General features: G+C 45.2%; 1 protein-coding gene across 4 annotated transcripts in view; it reads left to right on the top strand.

Moving 5' to 3' along the window:
* Nucleotides 1-23,066, top strand: part of disc1 (DISC1 scaffold protein) — a 192,315-nt gene that overhangs the window by 159,843 nt on the left and 9,406 nt on the right. Inside the window, exon 13 of one of the 4 annotated variants that reach the window (XR_005943131.1) lies at nucleotides 10,213-10,343. The exons of the other annotated variants lie outside the window; for them this stretch is intronic. The gene's annotated coding sequence lies outside the window, so the exon portion shown is untranslated. The remainder of the gene's footprint in view (nucleotides 1-10,212; nucleotides 10,344-23,066) is intronic. 4 annotated transcript variants of the gene reach the window in all.

Raw genomic sequence — 23,066 nt, 5'->3', positions numbered from 1 at the left:
GAAAAGATGTATTGATCTTGAAAGGGAGTGTATCATAGGTTTACTAGAATGATACCTGGAGTCTAAGGGTTAAATTACAAGGAGAGAGGGGGGAACAGAAAGGATTTTGTTTTATTCATTCATGGGATGTGGGCATTTTTGGCTAGGCCACCATTTATTGCCCATCCATAATTGCCCTTGAGAAGGTGGCTGTGAGCTGTCTTCATAAACTGCTGCAGTCTATGTGGTGTAGGTACACCCACAGTGCTGTTAGGGAGGGAGTTCAAGGATTTTGACTCAGCAACAGTGAAGGAACAGCAACATATTTGCAAGTCGGGATGGTGAGTGGCTTGAAGGGCAACTTCCAGGTGGTGGTCCCATCTGTCTGCTGCCCTTGTCCTTGTAGATGATAGTGATTGTGGATTTAGAAGGTTGTGTCAAAGGAGGCTTTGTGAGTTCCTGCAGTTCATCTTGTAGATGGTACACACTACTGCCATTGTGTTGGTAGTGGAGGGAATGCATGTTTGTGGAAGGCTGCCAATCAGCAGGCTGCTTTTTCCTGGATGCTGTCAAGCTAAGATAGATAACTAATTCTCCTGGTTGTGGAGTTTAGGACAAAGGGGCATAGTTTTAATTTGAGCCAGACCTTTCAGAAGTGAAATTAGGAAAAACTTCTACACGCAAAGGGTGCTGGAAATTTAGAACCCCTTTTATAGACTCCTGCTATACCTGCACCATTCTAAAGGTAAGCATGCCTCATCTCACCAGACAAATTGGCTTTCACTGTTTCAGTCAGTATAAAGTCCCTGCCTCAGCCCCTGATCCCAGTGCATCAAGGTTTTGTTCTTTTTCCAACTTATTTTGCTGAACTCCTTCTTGGGTTCTGTTTAGCCTCTGACAGAATGGCCTAGGGAATTCAGCCCCATGCTTCTCGTAGCTTACACTGTCTTTCTTAGTGTGATATTAGACCACATTTTAATTTTACAGATATTTTCTGGCCTGTTGATCGCTCTAAGCTGTGCGATTGCATAGCAACCCATAATTCCCTACGCAGGCCATGCACAAATGGCCCCCTTTAAATTACTGCATGTGAGCACCTTTGCAAAACATGAAAAGGGGCCAGGCACTTAAACAAATTGCCTCTGCGCTCCACAAAAATATTAGAGAAAGCAATGCTTTTGATCCTTTGATTGTAGTAGAAGTCTCATTCTAGTCAAAGCCAAAAAAACTAGGAAGTAGAACTTAAGTTGTAGTTTATGGAACCTCAAACTAATAAAAATAAGAGTTAATTAGCCTGTTAGTTATGGGAATATGTTTGGCAGTTGTACCATACCAGCATCTTCAGGAAATTATATAGCTTCTAACAATCCTAAATGAAAAGTTATAACATCATAGGAGAAATTTTATCCTGAAGGAGTGTGAGTATTTGTGTGTGAGGTTAAAAATGGCAAAAATGCAAGTGCGTCTAGAAATTGGCTCCAACCCATCAACTTCCAAGTTTAACTCAAGTGTGTTAAGTTGCTTGCATGCACTTAAATTTAATATGACATGCACAGACTTCCAGGGCTTCCTGAAACTCTCCAGTGAAAGCAAGGTAAGAACTGAACAGCAATAGAGAGATTGATCAAAATTCAAGGAAATGCTGCAATAAATGTTCAATACTCACAGCTGCTTTCTTACCTACCCGTGGGCAAGATATTGTTCAAAATTCCTCTGCTGACAGTTCATTTTCTTGCAGGTTTTCTGAACTACATCAGATAGAGGGGCACCTTGGCTGCCTTAAATTGGACCTCAGACGAGGAGCAATATGACTAAGCATCAATGTCAGCTTACTGTTGATTGACCAGCAGTAAACATTACAAGGGGCCAACAGCAGCCTGTTGTTGGGAGTCTGCAGCTGAGCAGTACCCACAACATAGGCAGAGGCTGTGTCAGAACAGTGATACTTTAGGAGGCTCAGGTTGTCACGTTAGTTGGTAGCAGGGATCTGCAACATTTTGGAAGAAGACCTGCTCGCTGCTGGACTTGGTGACCAGGCATTACCAGTGCCTGTCAAAGTGACCAAAGTTCCCTTTAAGGTGCACGCAACCTGGTCTCACAGCAATCTTAAAGGGACTATACAATGTAACAAATGAGCTACACACAGCAAAGAAAAATTAGAGGGAACATTGGCACCTTTTTGCCTCCAGATCCTTCCAAGGCTCTGCTGGAGACATAATCAGGATCTCACAGTCAGCGACCCACAAATGCATTATGACAGATGACCGATGAGTTGTTTGCCAGGGCTGGCCATATATGAACTTTGCTTGCAAAGACACCAGTCAGTATGCGTGGACGCTTGGGTTTGTGACTCTGGCTGGCATCCCTCATGTGCAAGACATAATTATTGCACACACATGGCTCCCTGAGCACTCCATATCAACCAGAAGTATTTTGTAAACCACAAGGACTTACACTCCATCAGTGTGCAGCTGATGAGCAACCACAAAAATATATTTCTGAAGTTGTGTGCAAGCTTCTAAAGGAGCTGCCGTGATCCTGTGGCAGCCGAAGCTCCCTGTTGACTTTGGATTTGGGGGGGCATGCACACTTCATGGTAGACTCATTCGAATATATCCAAGCTGTAAGTGGTTTCATCGTCTTCTGTGGTCCTCTCATGACTGAAGAGTCTGATGCAGGATCAGGATGGACGTCTACGGAACTGGAAGTTTATATTCTCATTATTGTGCTTCAGGACTCCTGCTGCTGCACCATCTCTGGCCTTCCGCTGGACATATCGGATTTTGCAGGTTTGGTGTAGATGGTTCTCCAAACTTGCTGAGCCAAATTTCAGTGCTTGCCTCCATGTGTGCTAGCTGGCTAAAGTGTTTTCCAGGAGAGATGGTGTACAATCAGAAGTTTGCAAGGTTCTTTTTAGGGTATCCTTAGATTATTTGTATAAAATCAAACAGAATGATACAATGAGCAATACCATTGCATTCTTGTCTGAGACAATTTGTGCAGGTGACCGAAATCCAATTGAATTCATTCAGTAAAATTGACCAATTATAAGTTACAACCAGCTTAATTCAAGATGAAGTAATGGTCATTGAAGGGTTAAAAGTCTAAGGCTTTGAGGGGCTTGTCACTAGCCAAGTAGCGGAAACTCCCAAGGCAGAATTTGTCAAAAGCACTGTCGAAGAAGTGATGCAAGAGGGTTACAGTTCTTCGAACTGATTACCTGGTTGAAGGCCTATCTAGTATTGATAAGTATACCTTTTCCGTTTCAATAAGCTTCTTTTAATTTAACATCTGAGAATTCTGTCTTGCCTTTTGTCTAAAGTCTTGTTCAAACTAAAACAATTTATTAAGTCATTTGTAAATCGCTGGTAAATTGGGTTGATTGCAATTAAGTTGCTGGTAACAAAATTAAGTGTTTTTAAATTTAAAATAATACTTTTTTAACGTGCCCTTATATTGTTTGTACTGACACCTTGGTGTCGTCTGCCCTGAGACTGTTCCCCATAGATGACCTGCTTGGGGATTTTGTAATCGTTCATGTGAGAGAGATGGCTTGCCCGTCTTAAGCTGGATTTTCTGGAGGGTGTGATGTTGAGCCCAGCATGATAGAGGACCTCGCTGTTTGTGATTTTGCCCTGCCATCAAATGATCATGATGGACCTTGGATGTCTTTGGTGGAAGCATTCCAGTGCTTTAATATGGCACCTATAGCAGACCCCAGATTCTGTGCCATACAACAGAGTGGTAAAGGCAAAAGCTTGGTAGAATTTGCATTTAGTCTTCAGCTTACTGTCATGCTGTTTCCAGACACAAACATGGAGTCAGCCACAGGCGGAGCTTCCTTTCTGGATGCATGCAGTGATATCTTCTTCAATAGTGGCAGCCCTAGCGAGAACACTACCAAGATATGATGATTTCTTGAAACTGATGCCACCTACGATTATATAAATCTGCTGCTTCATTATGTGTGCCTGGTGCTGGCAGATTCATAACCTTGGTCTTGGTGATGCCCACTTGAAACTTAGCTGTTGACACTGTCAGAAACCCAACCAGCGAATGCTGTTTGACCAAATTTGTGACTAAATAAGCCATCAGCATGCTGAAGATGTGCTTCAGTTGCTTAGAGACATCTGGAGGCCCCCTTCATTACGAACCCCTTATGGTGTCCAGGATGGCCCTGGTAAGCTGCACTGCACAACATTGGGCAACAGCAATTTTCGGACCTGGAAAAGGAACAAGATGTAGAGTGCAGACAACTAAGAGGAAAGTTATGAGGGCAATGCAGCTTAGTTATTTGCATTGTTACCAGGAATGTCCTTACTAATGCAAGGTTCACTTGGTTGCACCAGTGGACTGATGTCAGAACCTATTTTTCTGCCCTCTTTCCCCCATGCAACAAACAAAACTGAGTGCAAGCAACCAATCACCCGTTGCACACACTCCCCCTTTGGTCCCTGTCAACTAATGCCTTCCCATTCATCAAACAAGTTAAAAAAACAACTTGCCACCCAGTAACTAAGAGCGGAATCGACCATGCCCATGGCTTCAGGCATACTCAGCTACGTGAACAGACAATATGGCGAGAAGGCCAAAAATCTGTTTCATGACATCGTGAAACCAGCTTGTGATTGTCCACTCGTCTCATTGATGGGCTGTGATTCCCACCTTCCGATGTCAGGAACCTCATTGTAATACATTTGTATATCACTAGAAGGCTAGCCTGCCAGAATCATGCTCCCATGCTAGATCGTTCACGTTGACGTGATGGCACGCCGGTGCAGAACGTCTTAACAAATGTGACATGCAGAAGTCGGGACTTACTGCCAGGGCCTCGAACACCCAGCAGAAGATATGCTGGAGCCTGACAGCAATGACACACTGCAGGAATGTACATGGTATGCTGGGTGTATTCTCATGGACATGGTTCTGCTGCGAATTGGCCATGGAAGTTGAAAAGTCACCAGAAGCATGGTATAATGCTCACCCAGCTAACTTTCTGTGTCACCTCCAGCCATGCCGCCTTTGTGGCAACAGCCGGCCCCTTCCTTTGTGGAGGAACAGTATCCCTCTCTGGATCCTCACTGCACCGAACAGTACACCCTCATACTAAACTGAGGCTGAACACTTGACTCCTGTATCCATCATGAAACTTCTGTCCCTCTGCCAATTTCTTTAAAGTACGTCTTTGATTTGGCCCTTTAAATACTGAAGTTGAGATTGTGTCATGTGGATCCTTATCATGCCAACAATTGGGCAATCGATGCTATACTTGGAAGTAAAATGAGGATGAACTGCTTGCTTTAAAATGCATAAACCAACATATTGAATTTACTTTGGGGCTTTCCATGTGATCTTCAAATCCTCCCACCCCACCTGGCTGCTTCCAAACTGCCTCCAAATTAATAATGAGACCATTAGACTTGATTTCCTTTCACCTGCTTTACCTTTCCTAGGGTACAATCATCCCAGATTTGCATTAAGTGAGGTACTAGGTGGAAATAGGATGTTTTATCCACTGACTGCAATGGCAGATTTTCGCACCATATCATCCCATTCCATCACCATTCATTATGCATTCCTGGGAAACATACCAGGTTGCTGGCGAGACATTCTCTTATTCGCCTGTCCAGCCATAACCTCAGGAATTCAGTAAACTGGGCGCCATATTTAAAGGCCACCTCTGCAAAGAGCTAGCACTCTTCAAGGGATAGGAAGCTGCTGGGAACTGGTGGCTGCCAAAGGGAGGAGACATGCTGCCCCCAGATTTAGCGATGCCTCCCTCGAATACCTACTGGACGCAGTGGAAGCCCGCTGCAATGTCCTCCATCCCTGCTCTGGGCGAAGGCCAGCAAACAAGGTCACCAATCCTGCATGGGAGGCAGTGGCAGTGGTGGTCAGTGCCAACGCCCTGTGAAAGAGGATAACCACCCAGTGCCAGAAGAGGATGCATGACCTCCTCCATTCCACCAGCATAGGTCACTCTTCTCACCACTCTCAACTCACACATTCACAAACCCATCACATGTCCACAGGGATCCCACTTACTGCCAGTTCAAGGGACATCACCATTCACACATCCTCACACACCTTCATCTGCCCTGTGGATTGTGTCCTCATCCTGTCCATGGCACCACTCAGCACCCACACATGCCAGGCATTCTTCTCATCGGGCCTGACAGGCATCCTGCTTACACTCGCTCCATCTGTCTTCATGCAGGACAAGGTGGCACACAACAAAAGGGAGAGGTTGCAGACTGGTGGAGGAACGCCTGAAATCAAGGTCCTCACGGACTTTGAAAATAGTCATAAAGCTGGCCGGCGACAATCTGGACCTAGTTGGCAGTGCTCAAACAAGTGAAGATCCAGCAGGGCAATACCCATCTGTGAGCGACTTCCCCTGTTCCACAGTCCCCTGCCATGCACTAATTATTTCTCCTTGCTTTCACAGGCACATCTGGGAAACAGCCAAGGGGGTCCATGATCCAGTTCCTCGACTCAAGCAATGAAGAAACCTCAGACGAAGAATCTGATGATACTCTAATTGAAGACCCGTCACAGCGCTCACCCACACCCTGCACCAGCGCAGAGACATGCACTTCAGTGGAACCGAGCTTTAGAGAAGTGTCAGGGTCACAATCTGATGAATGCACTGCACTGACCCACAGCAGGCGGCGGCAGGGACTTCCCAGGTTTCTGGCATTCGGAGCATTGCTGATGACCAGTAATCTCCTGAGTCCGAGTCAGATGATGAGCCTCTGGACTCGGTCATACCTCAGTTGCTGGAGCTGTAAAGGCAAGCTCAGGAACATCAGGAAGGGATGTCTGTTGCACTCCTCAGATTGCAAGGCACGATGAATGATCCGTCTACCTTCAGTCTGAGTTGATAGCGCTGCCATGCCAATGTACCGAGGTTAGCTCTGGTAGAATGGCGGCTGCTATGGAGAACTTGGTCGAGGACATTGGTCCTGCACTGCTTTATGGGCTGACCTCCATCACAGATGCCATAGTTGGCCTCTAACAATGTCAGTGCGAGAGGGGAGTGGGGCAGCTCGATCTCAGTCCAGCTTCCACCTCCTTAAGGAGTTAGCCAGGGGCCCTTGGACACCCATAGGCAGGGGGATCAATAGCTGCACGCCCCAGGGCCATCCACCCAGGTGACTCTGGGAGTTTCCAGCCCATCTGAATCCCCTCTTTCTGTGACCCCAGCAGCTCCAGCTCCAAAGGTTGGGCAGGGTACCGCTGCCACACAGCAGGACCCCGAAAGAAGACCAGGTCCTTCCAGGTCTCGGCTCTTCAGAGGACACCTGTCAAGGTCATCACAGACAAGGTATTGCAGTTAGCTGGTTGCCTCCACCTCCGCTGTGGATGTCAGGGATAGCACCAAGATGTAGCGGCAGGGTTAGGCAGGTTAAGAAGATGTAGTTCCACAGCCTGGGCATGAGTGTTAATAATTTGTATATAATGTTCACAATTGTAAATAAACTGCCAAGAATGTCTCCATGCCAATGGCTCCTTGTTCTGATGAGCAGTGCTCGTGTCATTCAGATGTGAAACCTCGGCCCTGCAAAAGATAGAGGCAGCTGTCTCAGTCCAGGGCCTCTTCCCTGTGCTTTGTACAACCTTTGCAGCACACTGATGATGTGCCTGCACAGTCACTAGATACATAAGTCATGCCTGCACCTTGATGGGGCTTATCATTGCTGCCAGAATGTCCTGGGCTGGCAGTACAGAGTTCCGTCATTCTCTCTGTGTGCTCTCAGCACCTTTGATGTGCAGCTTGCCCCCTAATTCATCAGCATCTGTGTCCAGTGACAATGTGGTCCTGAAGGGTTCAGTTCATGAAGGATGCCATAGGATGAGGAGAAGTTAAAGTTCCGCCACTGCATCTCTGTGACATAGCACTGTTCACAGAGTGCAAGTGATCTACCATCAGCCAGACAGGAGCCAAACATTCACAGATGCAGTGTGAAGATCTATGGTGTCTCCTCGCTGCATGTCGTCACCTTCTTCCACAAATCTGGCAGCTATGAGGGCCTACCGAGTGCACCTGCCTCATTGCCATCATCCTCACCCTTGAGGACCTCCTCACCTTTATCTACGTTGACGTAATCCTCATCAGAGGAGACTTGCAGCTCCTCAGCCAGCTCCTGTCCCCATTACAACACCAAGTTGTGAAGGACATAGCAGGTGACGACAATGTGTGACACCCCCTCTGTGGACTGTATTGCAGGGCTTCACCAGACCGGTCCAGGCACTGGAACCTCATTATCAATATTCCAAAGGTTTGCTCCACCAAAGTGCAAGTTGCGGCATGAGCCTCATTGTACCTTCTCTGTGCTGCAGTCTGAGGCCGCCACCTCCTCTGCGAGTAGCCCTTGTCTCTGAGAAGCCAACCCTGCAGCTTTTCTGGACCATGGAAGACGTCAGGGATCTGAGACCTACTAAGCATGTAGAAGTCGTGAACACTCCTTGGGAATCGAGTGCAGACCTGCAGGATGCATTTGTGGTGGTTGCACACCAGCTGAACATTCAGCTAGTGGAAGCCCTTGCAGTTGACGTAGTTGACCACTTGTTGCCACAGAGATCTGAGCACCACATGATGGCACCCTGTACCTGTGGGAAACCTGAGATCTGGGCAAATCCCAGCGCCCTTGCTTCCTGACGAAATGCACAAAGTTGTATATCTTCGCAAACATGGCATCCGTGACCTCCTGGATGCATTTGTGTATGGAGGCTTGCAATATCCCACAGAGGTCACCTGTGGACCCTGAAAGGAGCCACTGGTGTAAAAATTGAGCGCCATGGTCACTTTCACGGTCACTGGCAATGGATGCCGTCCATGTCCCCGTGATGCCAAATCCTGCAGCAGATGGCAGATGTGACTGACCAGTTCCCTGGACATGCGCAGTTTTTGGCGACACTGGTTCTTAGTCATTTGCAGGGATGACGAGTGCCGTCTATAGACCCTGGGTCTAACTAGGTGCCGATCAGTGACATATTGCCATGGCTCTTCAGTGACGTATGCAGGAGTTCCAGCCACCTCATTTCTTGAGGGTGCTGCTCCTCCCTCCAGCCAGGTGGCTCCATCACTCTTCTCTTTTGTATCTGCTCCCTGGAAGCCTTGAATTACAGCTAGGTCATCAGGCCCCATACTTCTGATGTTGTACTCCTGCAGGATGAAAGAGAGAGACAAGTGGGTTAGCATGGGTATACTAAGAACCCATCTTGGTTAAGTCTGAAGGGCCCTTAGTGCATCCCGGAGAGTGCTGGCCACCACTTGGATGGCTGGAGTTTAGTGCGCTGCACGGTTGCTCAAAATCCCACCCACCTCTGCCCCAATCCATCTGACCGATTGGCGGCAGCTTCACTCATTAGACTGCATGATGTGCTCTCACCTCAGGCGCAGGCATTCTCTTAACCCACACTGCAAGGCTGCACTGTTAGCTTGAACCATGGGAGAGACTGGCCCAAACCTGAATGATGACATTGCAAGGGGCTGAGAGAACCTCCATCAGTGACTGCTCCATGGCCAACTTTCGCAAAGAGATTGTACAACTTGCCCAGCCGTCCAATTGTTCTGCATTCCTCTAAAACGCTCATTAGTTGGCAGCGTGTGTTGCTTGAGTGGGCAGATAAACTAGAGGCCCAACTGCAAGCATGTCAATGTGGCTGGACCTGAACTGTCTCAGCTGTGGAGAAATGGTCACCTTATACAAGGTTTCCCTAATGCATGGCCGCTTCCCTCCCCACCACACCCATACGTGCTCATGCATTATCATCAGAATGGGCTTCCTTGCCGCCCCCCCCCAACTTGCTTCAGACTTTGTGGAGCCCTTGCACCCCCAACTCACCTCACAGCATGCTGCCTTGCATTCCCCCCCCTCCTCCACACCTTCCCCAACTCACCCCAACCGCAGTGCAGCCCTTGCCCCAGCACCACACTGTCAGCCAGCTGGGAAAAAGCAACTTGCCTGTGCCCTCAATTGAATGCATGGCACCTCAACCTTGAAGTTCAACGGGCAACCTTCGTGAACACTGTACAATGTTAGTGTGCACTCACCTCCAAGTTCCCCTCAAAGTTTAGCTCGCCAGGTGCACGTCTTTTAAATGCTGTTGTGATGCATGTTGGCATGCAGTTATGCCTAGATGATCCAGCATGGGGGGATGATTCCAGCAAGCAGGGCTTGTAATGATATGCAGATGTATTAAAATAAAGTTCCTGACGTCTGGCAGTAGGAAACGTGGCCCACCATTGAGGGGCAGAGTGATCGATCGCAAACTGGTGTCACCATGATGTGAAACTGATTTTTGGCCTTCCCACAATATTGTCTGCTCGTGCCCGCCATGATGCCCGATGCCAACAGGTATGGAAAATTCCAGCCCTAATCTTTGTTCTACATGCTTTATCTTATACTAGTTGATCTCCCTGTCTGTCATTAGTCTTTCTCAGCTAGACTGACTTTCTCAGGTTTAAAATAAAGTTGATAGCTTTAAAATGGAACTCAAGTTTAAAAACTTATATTTACCTTGTCTTGGTATAATTTATAGAAGCAATGGGTATAAACTGCAAAAAGACACAAACACAAATTGACATTTTTAATGAAAAATATAAATACATTTTGTTTCAAGAATAATTATTTACAATTTCTAGATATAAGCAGAAAACGAAGATGGTGCAGTCACTTTTTTTAATTCCTTACTAAAGAAAGTTTTAAAAATTCATTTTACAGCTTGTTTCTGGTATACCTTATATGCCAGCTTTGCAAATTGTAGAATTTTTGACAGATAAAAGCCCAAAAGTTAATGGCTTATAAAAAGCAAATCCATTAAAAGACACTTTTGCTATGCTGTTAAGGGAATATTGTAGCTTACAAACAAGCTCTATTAAGCATTCAGTTTTGGAAGTAAAAATGAGCATTTGAATGTGAAATTTTGCCTGAATAAAGCTGTTGACATCCATTTGTCGGCTGCTTGTTAAATGTTTAGGATAAAACAGAAAAACTCAGGAGCCTTTTCCATAATAAGGAAAGAAAGTGTGCAGCTTATACAGTGTGAGAATTATCCTGATACATGCTCTAAAATCCTGTGCTCTGAACATACCAAGACTGCAAAATTAAAAGAATTGCAGGAGAGTGATAGCTGTGGGAACTGTCAACTGGAAGCCTAACTTTATGAGAAATTTGAGTCCTTGAAATAAAAATTTTAGTAAAAGTTTTATAAGTCACAAATTACAATTCTGTATTGTGAAAACAATTTTTTTTCTTAATTATTTTGGAAATTAGAAATTTTAGTTGCTTAGAGAATAATGATGAAGGAAAGGAATTGGGAATTGTTTTGAATGGTTCAATTGATTTTTCTTCTATTATTGTAATTTTTCCTGACTACCTGAGATCTAGTATCGTGCAATAGGGCAGGTATAATTAGTAATCTCTTCGTAAAAGATCCTTTGGGGCAAAGGTGATCATCATACAGTTTAATTCCATTTTAAGTTTGAAAATGATGTATTCCAGTTCCAAACAAAAATCTTAAACTTAGACAAAGCTAATTACATATTCCATTTTGGAGGTTGATGAGGGCGCTGGTTCCTCCAGGGAGTGCGGACAGAGCCAAGCTCCTGGCACCACAAGCAGCAATAGTAATAGGGGATTCTATAGTCAGGGGGACAGATAGGTGCTACTGTGGCCATCAACATGACTCCAGGATAGTGTGTTGCCTTCCTGGTGTCAGGATCCAGGATGTCACTGAACGGCTGCAGGGCATCCTGAAGGGGGAGGGTGATAAGACAGAGGTCATGGTACTTCTTGGTACCAATGACATAGGTAGAAAGAGGGATGAGGTCTTGCATCAAGAATTCAGGGAGTTAGGCAGTAGACTAAAAAGCAAGACCTCTCGGGTTGTAATCTCTGGATTACTCCCAGTGCCACGTGCTAGCGAGCTCAGAAATAGAAGAATAGGGCAGATTAATACGTGGTTTAAGAGTTGGTGCAGAAGGGAGGGTTTTAGATTCCTGGATCACTGGACTGTTTCTGGGGAAAGTGGGACCTGTACAAGCGGAACGGTCTACATCTGAACCAGAACAGGACTAAGATCCTTGCGGGTGGGTTTGCTAGTGCTGTTGGGAGGAGTTTAAACTAATTCGGCAGGGGGAGGGGACACAGAATGTTAGCAGAATAGGGACACATTATAATACAATAAAACAATCAAGTCAGAGGGAGTACAGCTGCATTAAGTTTCAAGGGAGTAAGGCAAGGCTGGGTGACCTCTACTTTAATGCCAGGAGTATTACAGATAAAACGGATAAGTTAAAGGTGAGGATTGACACGTGGAATTGTGATATAGTAGCCATCACTGAGACATGGTTGAGGGAGGGGCAGGATAGGAAGCTCAACATTCCAGGATATAGAATCTTCAGGCGAGGCAGGGGAGGGGGTAGAAGAGGAGGAGGCATTGCATTATTATTTAAGGAGTCAGCTACTGCAGTAAGGAGAGATGATATCTTGGAGGGGGCATCGAATGAAGCTTTCTGGGTAGAGCTTAGGAATAAAAAAGGGGCAGCCACATTGTTAGGTGTTTATTGTAGACCCCCAGATAGTCAGCGGGAAATTGGGGAGCAAATATGTGCACAATTTGAGGAGATGTGTAAAAACAATAACAATAGGGTAAGCATATTAGGTGATTTCAACTTTCCCAACATTAATTGGGATAGACATAGTGTTAAGGGCTTGGATGGAGTGGATTTCTTGAAATGTGTACAGAAGAACTTTTTAGGTCAATATGCAGAGGGTACAACAAGGGACGGCACAGTGCTGGACCCAATCCTGGGGAAGGAAGCCGGACAGGTGGCTGAGGTGGTGGTGGGGGAGCATTTTAGTGATAGCGACCACAACATGGTACAATTTAAAAACAAAAAAACTGCGGATGCTGGAAATCCAAAACAAAAACAGAATTACCTGGAAAAACTCAGCAGGTCTGGCAGCATCGGCGGAGAAGAAAAGAGTTGACGTTTCGAGTCCTCATGACCCTTCAACAGAACTGTTGAAGGATCATGAGGACTCGAAACGTCAAATCTTTTCTTCTCCGCCGATGCTGCCAGACCTGCTGAGTTTTTCCAGGTAATGGTACAATTTAAGATTGTTATGGACAAAGAAATAGACAAGTTGCAATAAAATGTTTTGGATTGGGGGAGAGTGGATTTTAGTAAAATAAGGCAGGATCTGGCCAAGGTAGACTTGGAACAGCTACTTGTGGGAAAATCTACAGAGGAGCAGTGGATGGCATTCAAAAAGGAAATGGGGAGGGTACAGGCTCAACATGTTCCCTTTAGGGTGATAGAAAAGAGTAACAAGCCCAGAGAACCATGGATGACCAGAGATATTCAGGTTACGATGAGAAGGAAAAGAGAAGCTTTTAGCAGGTGCAAGGGAAGCAAATCAGCAGAGGTATTAATGGAGTCTAGAAAGTGCAGGGTGGAGCTTAAGAAAGCAATTAGGAGAGCAAGGAGGGGATATGAGAAAGCTCTGGCTGGTAAAAGTGGGGAAAATCCCAAGATATTCTATAAGTATATCAATGGGAAGAGGATAACCAGGGAAACAGTAGGATCCACAAGGGACCAAGGGGGCAACTATGGGTGGAGCCAGAGCACATCGCTAGAGTGTTGAACCAATACTTCACATCCATCTTCACCCAAGAGAATGAGGATGAAGGTGTCGAACCTGGGAAGAGAGACTGCGAGGTTCTTGAGCAAATTGATATAGGGAGTGACAAGGTATTGGAGGTGTTGGCAGGCTTAAAAGTGGACAACTCTCCAGGTCCAGATCATTTGTGTCCCAGACTGCTGAGGGAGGCAAGGGAGGAGATTGCAGGGGCTCTGACCCAAATTTTTAGTTCCTCTCTGGCCACGGGGGAGGTGCCAGAGGACTGGAGAACAGCTAATGTGGTTCTGTTATTTAAGGAAGGTTGTAGAGATAAGCCAGGGAGCTACAGGCCAGTGAGTTACACGTCAATGGTAGGGAAACTATTGGAGAAAATTCTGAAGGAGAGAATCTATCTCCACTTGGAGAGGCAAGGTTTGATCAGGGATAGCCAGCATAGCTTTGTCAGAGGGAGGTCATGTCTAACAAATTTGATTGAATTTTTTGAGGAGGTGACCAGGTGTGTAGATGAGTGTAGTGCAGTTAATATAGTTTATATGGATTTCAGCAAAGCCTTTGACAAGGTCCCACATGGGAGACTTATAAAGAAGGCAAATGCACATAGGATGCAGGGTAATTTGATGAGGTAGATTCAAAATTGGCTTAGTTATAGAAGACAGAGGGTGATGACAGAACGATGCTTTAGTGACTGGAAGCCATGTCCAGTGGCGTACCACGGAGATCTGTGCTGGGTCCCCTATTATTTGTCATTTATATAAACGACGTAGATAACTATGTAAGGGGTAGGATTAGTAAGTTTGCAGATGACACAAAGATTGGCTGGGTGGTTCACAGTGAGGTTGAGTGTCTTGGGCTACAGGAAGATATAGATGGGATGGTCAAATGGGCAGGTAAGTGGCAGATGAAATTTAACCCTGAAAAGTGTAAAGTGATTCACTTTGGAAGGAGTAATTTGACAAGGAAGTATTCAATTAACGGCATGACACTAGGAAGTTCTGAGGAACAAAGGGACCTTGGCGTGTGTGTCCATAGATCTCTGAAGGTGGAGGGCCATGTTAGTGGGGTGGTGAAAAAAGCATGTGGGACTTTTGCCTCTATCAATCGAGGCATAGATTACAAAAGTATGGAGGTCACGTTGGAGATGTATAGAACCTTGATGAGGCCACGGCTGGAGTACTGTGTGCAGTTCTGGTCACCACATTATAGGAAGGATGTGATTGCACTGGAGGGGATACAGAGGAGATTCACCAGGACATTGCCTGGGATGAAACATTTAAGTTATGAAGAGAGGTTGGAAAGAGTTGGGTTGTTTTCATTGGAGCAGAGAAGACTGAGGGGAGACCTGATCGAGGTGTACAAGATTATGAGGGGCATGGACAGGGTGGATAGGGAGCAGCTGTTCCCTTTGATTGAAGGGTCAGTCACGAGGGGAAATAAGTTCAAAGTGAGGGGCAGGAGGTTTAGGGGGGATGTGAGGAAAAATCTTTTTACCCAGAGGGTGGTGACGGTCTGGAATGCACTGCCTGGGGTGGGTGGTGGAGGCGGGTTGCTTCGCATCCTTTAAAAAGTACCTGGATGAGCACTTGGCACATCATAACATTCAAGGCTATGGGCCAATAACTGATAAATGGGATTAGGTAGGTCAGGTGTTTCTCAGATGTCGGTGCAGACTCAATGGGCCAAAGGGCTTCTTCTGCACTGTGTGATTGTGTGATTTTGTGATGAGAGGAGATATGGTTAAGGCTGTTGGGGTAAATATTTACCACCATACCTTTCAGTCTAAATAGTGGGAAACATTTTTAAAAAATTAAAATGCTCAACAAAAAAAATTCAATTAAAAAACAAAAGCTGAGCAAGAAAGATCTATCCATCTTACTAGAAAAGTTAATGATTCTATTAGATTAAAAAAGGAGACTTATAATATTGCAAAGAATAGTAATAAGCCTGAGAATTGAGAGTGTTTTAGAAGCCAGCAAAAGGTGACAAAAAATTGATAAAAAGCTTTAAAAAAAATGAGAGTAAACTAGCTAGGAATATAAAAATAGATTGTAAAAGTTTTACAAGTATGTGAAAAGACTAGCTAAAGTGATTGTTGGTCTGTTAGAGGCAGAGACAAGAGCAATAATCATGGGAAATGAGGAAATTAGAGACGTTAAGCAAATATTTTGTGTCTGTCATCACAGTGGAAGACATAAATTACATACCAGAAATAGATGGTAATTAAGGAGCTAGTCAGAGTGAGAAGCGTAATGTAGAGGAAGAGGAAAAAGTATTGTAGAAACTTAAGGGACTAAAGCCAACAATTAAATCCCCAGGGCCTAATGGTGCCATCCAAGGATCCTAAAAGAGATAAGCTGCAGAGATAGCGGATGCACTGGTTATGTTTTTCCAAAATTCTGCAGATTCTAGAAAATTGGAAGTTAGAAAATGTAACTCAGCTATTCAAGACAGGTGGGAGGAAGGAAATGGAACTACAGGCTCCATTAGCCACTTAGCCTGTTATCAATCATTGGGAAAATGCTGGAATTAAGGATATCTTTAACAACACATTTGGAAAATTCACAGTAAGATCAGACAAAGTCAACATATCGTAGATGTCAGTGTTTAATTCAACCTTTGAAGCCTTCAAAAAACTTTCCAAACCTGGGGTTAACTTGTACATCAAGTATAAAATGTGAACCTACTCTTCCTAATTTGTATGTTCGTACGAACTGTGCATGTGGTTGATCGTCATTTTGAAATGTAAGAAAAAAACACTTAATATAGCACAGTTTATTGAATAAATAAGTACAAAGATACCTTTAACTACAGTGAAAGCATTTTAAAACCCATAAAATTCACTGCCTTTGGCATCTGACGCAGAGTTCATCAAATGCATTCTGAGTCACTTTGGCTATGGCATCATCGTATGGATCAGATGTGGCGCTTTCGCTTTCAGAATAATTCCTTCACAATAAATCATCTTTTCTCTTTCCATGGATATTCCACATTTTTTGAACAATCTGATGAGAGCTTGTGCATTAATAATTTCCTACGAGTTGATGACAAAACCAAACAAAACATCAAGCGGGTCAATGTGCATATTTCCACTCTTTGTGAAGGTTTATTTCTCCATCGCCTATCCAGCTATTCCATTCAGCGCGACATAATCCTTCAATGACTTTTGAGGCATACATCCAAAGGTTGAAGTACGGATGTTAGACCCCCATTATAACTGCAATGTGGAAGTTATTTCTTTGCAGGCACCTCTTATCTCATCAGTTACGTGGAATCTGAACAGTAATAAATTGCATTCTTTACATAGGCCACCAGGGCACATATTTTATACATTATCAGTCGATAACTTCACTCCATCCTCATCCACTCATGGTCATGCACAAAGCTCCTGTGGGGAACTTGATTTTTTTGGCATGCTTTTATGAAAATTACCATTCATTTTGTTCATCGACCATGTGGGCTAGTACCACTGTGAATCTTGTCTTTTCATGTCCTGTGGTTTTCACGACAACTATTTTCAAACCTTTCCACTCCACAGTTCGGTTGCTGGGCACATTGAAATTCATGGGTGTTTCATCCATGTTGCCAATGTGGTATAATGGCTACTCGTGTTTTTGCCGCTGGCTGATGATAAATTGCTGCAAACTGATTATCTTTGCTGGACTCGGGGTTTGATTTGGTCCACTTAAGTGTGTATATATGTGTTACATTCCTGGTGATGATAAAATCATTCTAACGATTTTTGAGGACCAATTCCAATGCATGCTTCTCAAGATAAGGCCAATGGCTGGTCCCTGTTCTCATGATGCATCTGGTCTTGGTCATCTTCTTCAGGGCAGATTCTTAAATCTTCCATTTTTGCACCAACTTTTCACTAACACCGAATTGCCTTGCTGCAGCACAATTATTTGACGAGTTAGCAAGTGTTACGACTTTTAGTTTGAAAACAGCTTCATATTTTATTTTTTTCATCATTCACTACCGAGGGTCTGCTCTGAGTGGACGTGTCTTAAACTCCTGCACATCTTTACAACTATTGCCTGTTTGATCCCTTATAAGGTAAGTAAAACATGCATTTGCAGAGCAAAAAATTGAGGCTGACTACTAATGCGAGTAAAGCATGTGGCTGAGAAGGCGGGTGGGGGTGGGGTCAACTTTTTGACCAAGGCCCGAATTTTCCATCCCCGTTGGTGTCTGGTCCCATGGCAGGCTTGAGCGGACCATGTGGTGGAAAGGCCAAAAATCAGTTTCACAGTGTCGTGAAACCAGTTTGCACTCATCCACTCCACCCGTCAATGGCGGGCCATGTTTCCCGCTGCCTGGCATCGGGAATGTCATTTAATAGATCTGTATATATTTATAATCCCTGCCTGCTGGAAACATTCCCCCACGTTAGATCATCTGGACACGCGTTTCACAACTGTACCTAAGCGAGATGCACCTGGCAAGCTGCACTTCACTCAGAACTTCAAGGTTTGTTTGCCTACCTTGCTTCAGGCAGCACTCCTGGTCATCTGTGCCAGGCTTTGTAGGCAGCGCCACATCACCTTTAGGGGGGCTCACAGGCAGGTCTCCACCTACCACACTAGCCATAATGCGGGGGTGGCTTTTCAACGGCTGCAAGGCTAGGGCTTGTTTGGGGAAGGGGGAGAAGCAGCCTCAGGCAAGGGAAGAGGTTGCAGGGCGAAGGCTGTACGAGGTGAAGGGAGGGGCGTGAGAGTCTCGCTTAGGTTCGGAGCCATACTCTGGGCATAACAGGAGAACTATGATAAGTAACGTGTCAAAACAACAATTTTATTGAATATTGAATAATAATTGTATAGTATGACAACTATAATTTTTTTTAAAGTTAGAAGAAAGATAACTTTATTGAAAGGGAAAAGCACTTTATTTATATATATATATATATATATATATATATATAATCTCTCTCAAAAGCAAAGAAGAAAGATAGATTTTTCTAAAGCACAAAGAATAACCCCAATTTGGTCTGTTCCACAACAGCTTCCTAAAATGGATAACCCCAACTTAGTCTGTTCCATGACAGCACCCTAAATTGGCACATGCATTACCATTTCCTTGGTACATACATTACCAAGTTGCTGAGTAACCTATGGGTGGCTACTACGGTCAGTCACTCTGTTCCTGGTCCTTCCTCCCATCTTCAGTGGTGACCATTCCACTAAGGCTGCAGTAGCAAATCGTTAAAGCAGTGTCCCTCTAAGATAAATTTCTGGCTGCATTCCAGCCTTCTGAGGCCTGGTTCAGATATTCTCAAAACAAGTCTCAGTTCTTATCAATTCTCCTCACAGGCACTGCAAGGCCATGCAGATCGCAATATCCAAGTTGTTGACGCAACTTTTGATGGTGTCTTCTCATTCTGTCATCCTTCAAGTGTTGTGTTCATCAATCAGACTTCACCTGATGACCATGCTAGGTGACCACCCCATATAAGGTTAATCATCCAGGCCTGTAGTCCAAGGGTCACTGAATGTAGTAAGGAAAAGGACTTCTGATAAACAAAAGACAACTTATTTTAATATTCCAGCTTGAAAAATGGAAAACAAAGATGTGGTCTAAATACCAGTTGTGCATAGCCAGTATGAAAAAAATACGAGGTCTGGGAAAACAGGTCACTACTGATTATTATTGATTAACCAAAGTAGAGTCATAGCTGGATTAAGATCAATACCTACCAAGTAAGATTTAATACAAAGTAACTTTAAGTACTCATAAGCTTAAAATCGAGAGCAAAGCAGAAATACAAATCAAAAATACAAATTTGCAAAAATTAGTGGCTGCAGGCCTATGGGATATATGTGGGGACACATGTTGATCTATGCAAGTTGCCTCAAGATGGAGTGGGCTGAGGAAGCAGTCTCCAGAGGAGCTGAGGCCAGATAGAGAAGTGAGGGTGAGTGGTGAGTGAGCTTGAGCTGGCAGTGAGTGAGATGCCAGTGAATGTGCGATGGCCTTGTAAGCATGTGAGTTTAGAATGGTGAGATGGTTGCCTTACCCTGTCAATATGGATGAGATCATTCATCCTCTTTCTGCACTGGTTGGCCAACCTCTTCTGTGCGCTGTTGGCATTGACCACCACTGCCACCGCTTCCCAAGCCAGAGTGCTGAGATTGCTGGACCTCCTGCGGCCAGAGCCGCATCATGATGCAGACGCATCATGAGGACATCATGATGGTCCTCCAAAAGGCATTCCAGTGACAGGTCACTGAACTCTTCCTGACTTTCAGTGCCATGTCTTCACTGCAGCAATCCTGGGCTGCAAGCATTGAGAACTGTGCACACAGTTAAATTTTAAATATGGCACCCGGCGTGAGGAAATTATGTGGTAACAGTATGGCGGGTGATTCAGAGGCCGCCTGCCAGCAGGATAGCATGTTTCCTGTGACTGCATAATTAATGAGGTGGGAAGAGGACAATATGGTGTGAAAAGCTGTCATTGTGGCCAACAGGTAAAACGTCATTTTTTCCGCCTGCTACTGCATTGGGGCGAAATCGTCCTTGATTTGCACTAAGTATATGATTTTCAAGGCCAGAAAAATGGAGTTGTCTTGTATGTTGGGTTGACTTTACCTGTTTTGGCCTACACATGACTCCAGACCCACAGCAATGTGATTGATTCTTAAATGCCCTCTGAAATGGGCTAGCAAGCACTCAGTTGTAACAAACCGCTACAAAGTTACAAAGAAGGAATGAAACCGGATGGACCACCCCGTATCGACCTATGCATCAGAAACAACAATGGCAATCTCAGTCCTATCAACCCTGCAAAGTCATCCTTACTATCATCTGGGGGCTAGTGCCAAAATTGGGAGAGCTGTCTCACAGGTCAAGCAACAGCCTGACATCGTCATCCTCACAGAATCATACGTTACAGATAATGTCCCAGGCACCACAATCACCATCCCTGGGTATGACCTGTCCCATCGGCAGGACATACCCAGCAGAGGTGGTGGCACAGTGGTATACAGTTGGGAGGGAGTTGCCCTGGGAGTCCCCAAAATCTACTCTAGACCCCATGAAGTCTCATGGCATCAGGTCAAACATGGGAAAGGAAACCTGCTGATTACCACGTACCGCCCTCCCTCAGCTGATGAATCAGTACTCCTCCATGTTGAGCACCACTTGGAGGAAGCACTGTGGGTGGCAAGGGCGCAGGTTGTACTCCGGGTGGGGAACTTCAATGTCCATCACCAAGAGTTGCTCAGTAGCACCACTACTGACTGAGCTGGCTGTGTCCTAATGGACATAGCTGCTAGACTGGGTCAGCGGCAGGTGGTGAGGGAACCAAAAAGAGGGAAAATCATACTTGACCGCATCCTCACCAACCTACCTGCCACAGATGCATCTATCCATGACAGTATCAGTAGGAGTAATGATCTCCACAGTTATTGTGAGACAAAGTGCTGGCTTCACATTGAGGATACCCTCCATCATGTGTGGCAGTACCACTATGCTAATTGGGATAGAACAGATCTAGCAACTCGACTGGGCATCCGTGAGGTGCTGTGGGCCATCAGCAGCATCAGAGTTGTACTCAAACATAATCTACAACCTCATGGCCCGGCATATCCCCCACTCTACCATTACTATCAAGCCAGGGGATCAATGCTAGTTCAATGAAGAGTGCAGGAGAGCATGCCAGGAGCAGCACCAGGCATACCTAAAAATGAGGTGTCAACTTGGTGAAGCTATAACACAGGACTACTTGCATGCCAAACAGCATAAACAGCAAGTGACAGACAGGGCTAAGCGATCCCACAACCAACGGATCAGATCTAAGCTCTGTAGAGCTGCCACATGCAGTTGTGAATGGTGGTGGACAATTAAACAACTCATTGGAGGAGGAGGCTCCACAAATGTTTCCAACCTCAATGATGGAGGAGCCCAGCACATCAGTGCAAGAGATAAAGCTGAAGCATTTGCTGCAACCTTCAGCCAGAAGTGCTCAGTGGATGATCCATCTCAGCGTCCTCCGGAGGTCCCCAGCATCACAGATGCCAGTCTTCAGTCAATTCGATTCACTCCACATGATATCAGAAACGGCTGAAGGCTATGACCATGACAATATTCCAGAATAGTACTGAAGACTTGTGCACCAGAACTTGTGCCTCTAGCCAAGCTGTTCCAGTACAGCTACAACACTGGCATTTATTGCCTAGAAAAATTGCCCAGATATGTCGTGTACACAAAAAGCAGGACAAATCCAACCAGGCCAATTACTGCCCCATCAGTCTACTTTCCATCATCAGTAATGAAAGGGGTCATCAACAATACTATCAAGCGGCACTTGCTTAGCAATGACCTGCTCACTGACGCCCAGTTTGGAACCTGCCAGGGCCACTCAGCTCCTGACTTCATTACAGCCTTGGTTCAAAACGTGGACAAAAAAACTGAACTCCAGAGGTGAGTTGAGAGTGACTGACCTTGACATCAAGGGAGCATTTGACAGAGTGTGGCATCAAGGAGCCCCAGCAAAACTGGAATCAGTGGGAATCGGGGGAAACTCTCCACTGGTTGGAGTCATACCTAGCACAAAGGAAGATGGTTGTGGTTGTTGGAGATCAGTCATCTCAGCTCCAGGACATCACTGCAGGAGTTCCTCGGTAATGTCCTCAGCCCAACCATCTTCAGCTGCTTTATCAATGACCTTCCTTTCATCATAAGGTCAGAAGTGGGAATGTTTGCTATTGATTGCACAATGTTCAGCACCATTCGCAACTCTTCAGATACTGAAGCAGTCCATGTCCAAATGCAGCAAGACCTGGACAATGTCCAGGCTTGGGCTGACAAGTAACATACGCGCCACACAAGTGTCAGGCAATGACCATTTCCAACAGAGAGAACCCAACCATCGCTCCTTGATGTTCAATGGCATTACCATCATTGGATCCCCCACTGTTAACATCCTGAGGGTTACCATTGACCAGAAACTGAATCGTACTAGCCATATAAATACTGTGGCTACAAGAGGAGGTCAGAGGCTAGGAATAGTGCGAAGAGTAACCCACTTTCTGACTCCCCAAAGCCTATCCACCATCTACAAGGCACAAGTCAGGAGTGTGATGGAATACTCCCCACTTGCCTGGATGAGTGTAGCTCCCACAACACTCAAGAAGCTTGACCCCATCCAGCTCAAAGCAGCCCACTCAATTGGCACCACATCCACAAACATTCACTCCCTCCACCACCAGCGCACATTAGCAGTAGTGTGTACCATCTACAAGGTGTACTGCAGGAATTCACCAAGGCTCCTTTGACCTTCCAAACTTCCGACCACTACCATCTAGAAGGACAAGGGCAGCAGATAGATGGGAAAGCCACCACCTAGAAGTTCCCCTCCAAGTCACTTACTATCCTGAGTTGGAAATATATTGCTGTTCCATCACTGTCGCTGGGTCAAAATCCTGGAACTCTCTA

Source organism: Carcharodon carcharias, chromosome 5 (genome assembly GCF_017639515.1).
Source record: "Carcharodon carcharias isolate sCarCar2 chromosome 5, sCarCar2.pri, whole genome shotgun sequence".
Lineage (NCBI taxonomy): Eukaryota > Metazoa > Chordata > Chondrichthyes > Lamniformes > Lamnidae > Carcharodon > Carcharodon carcharias.
The sequence above is the reverse complement of the archived record's forward strand: the minus strand, read 5'-3'. Positions and strand labels throughout refer to the sequence as shown.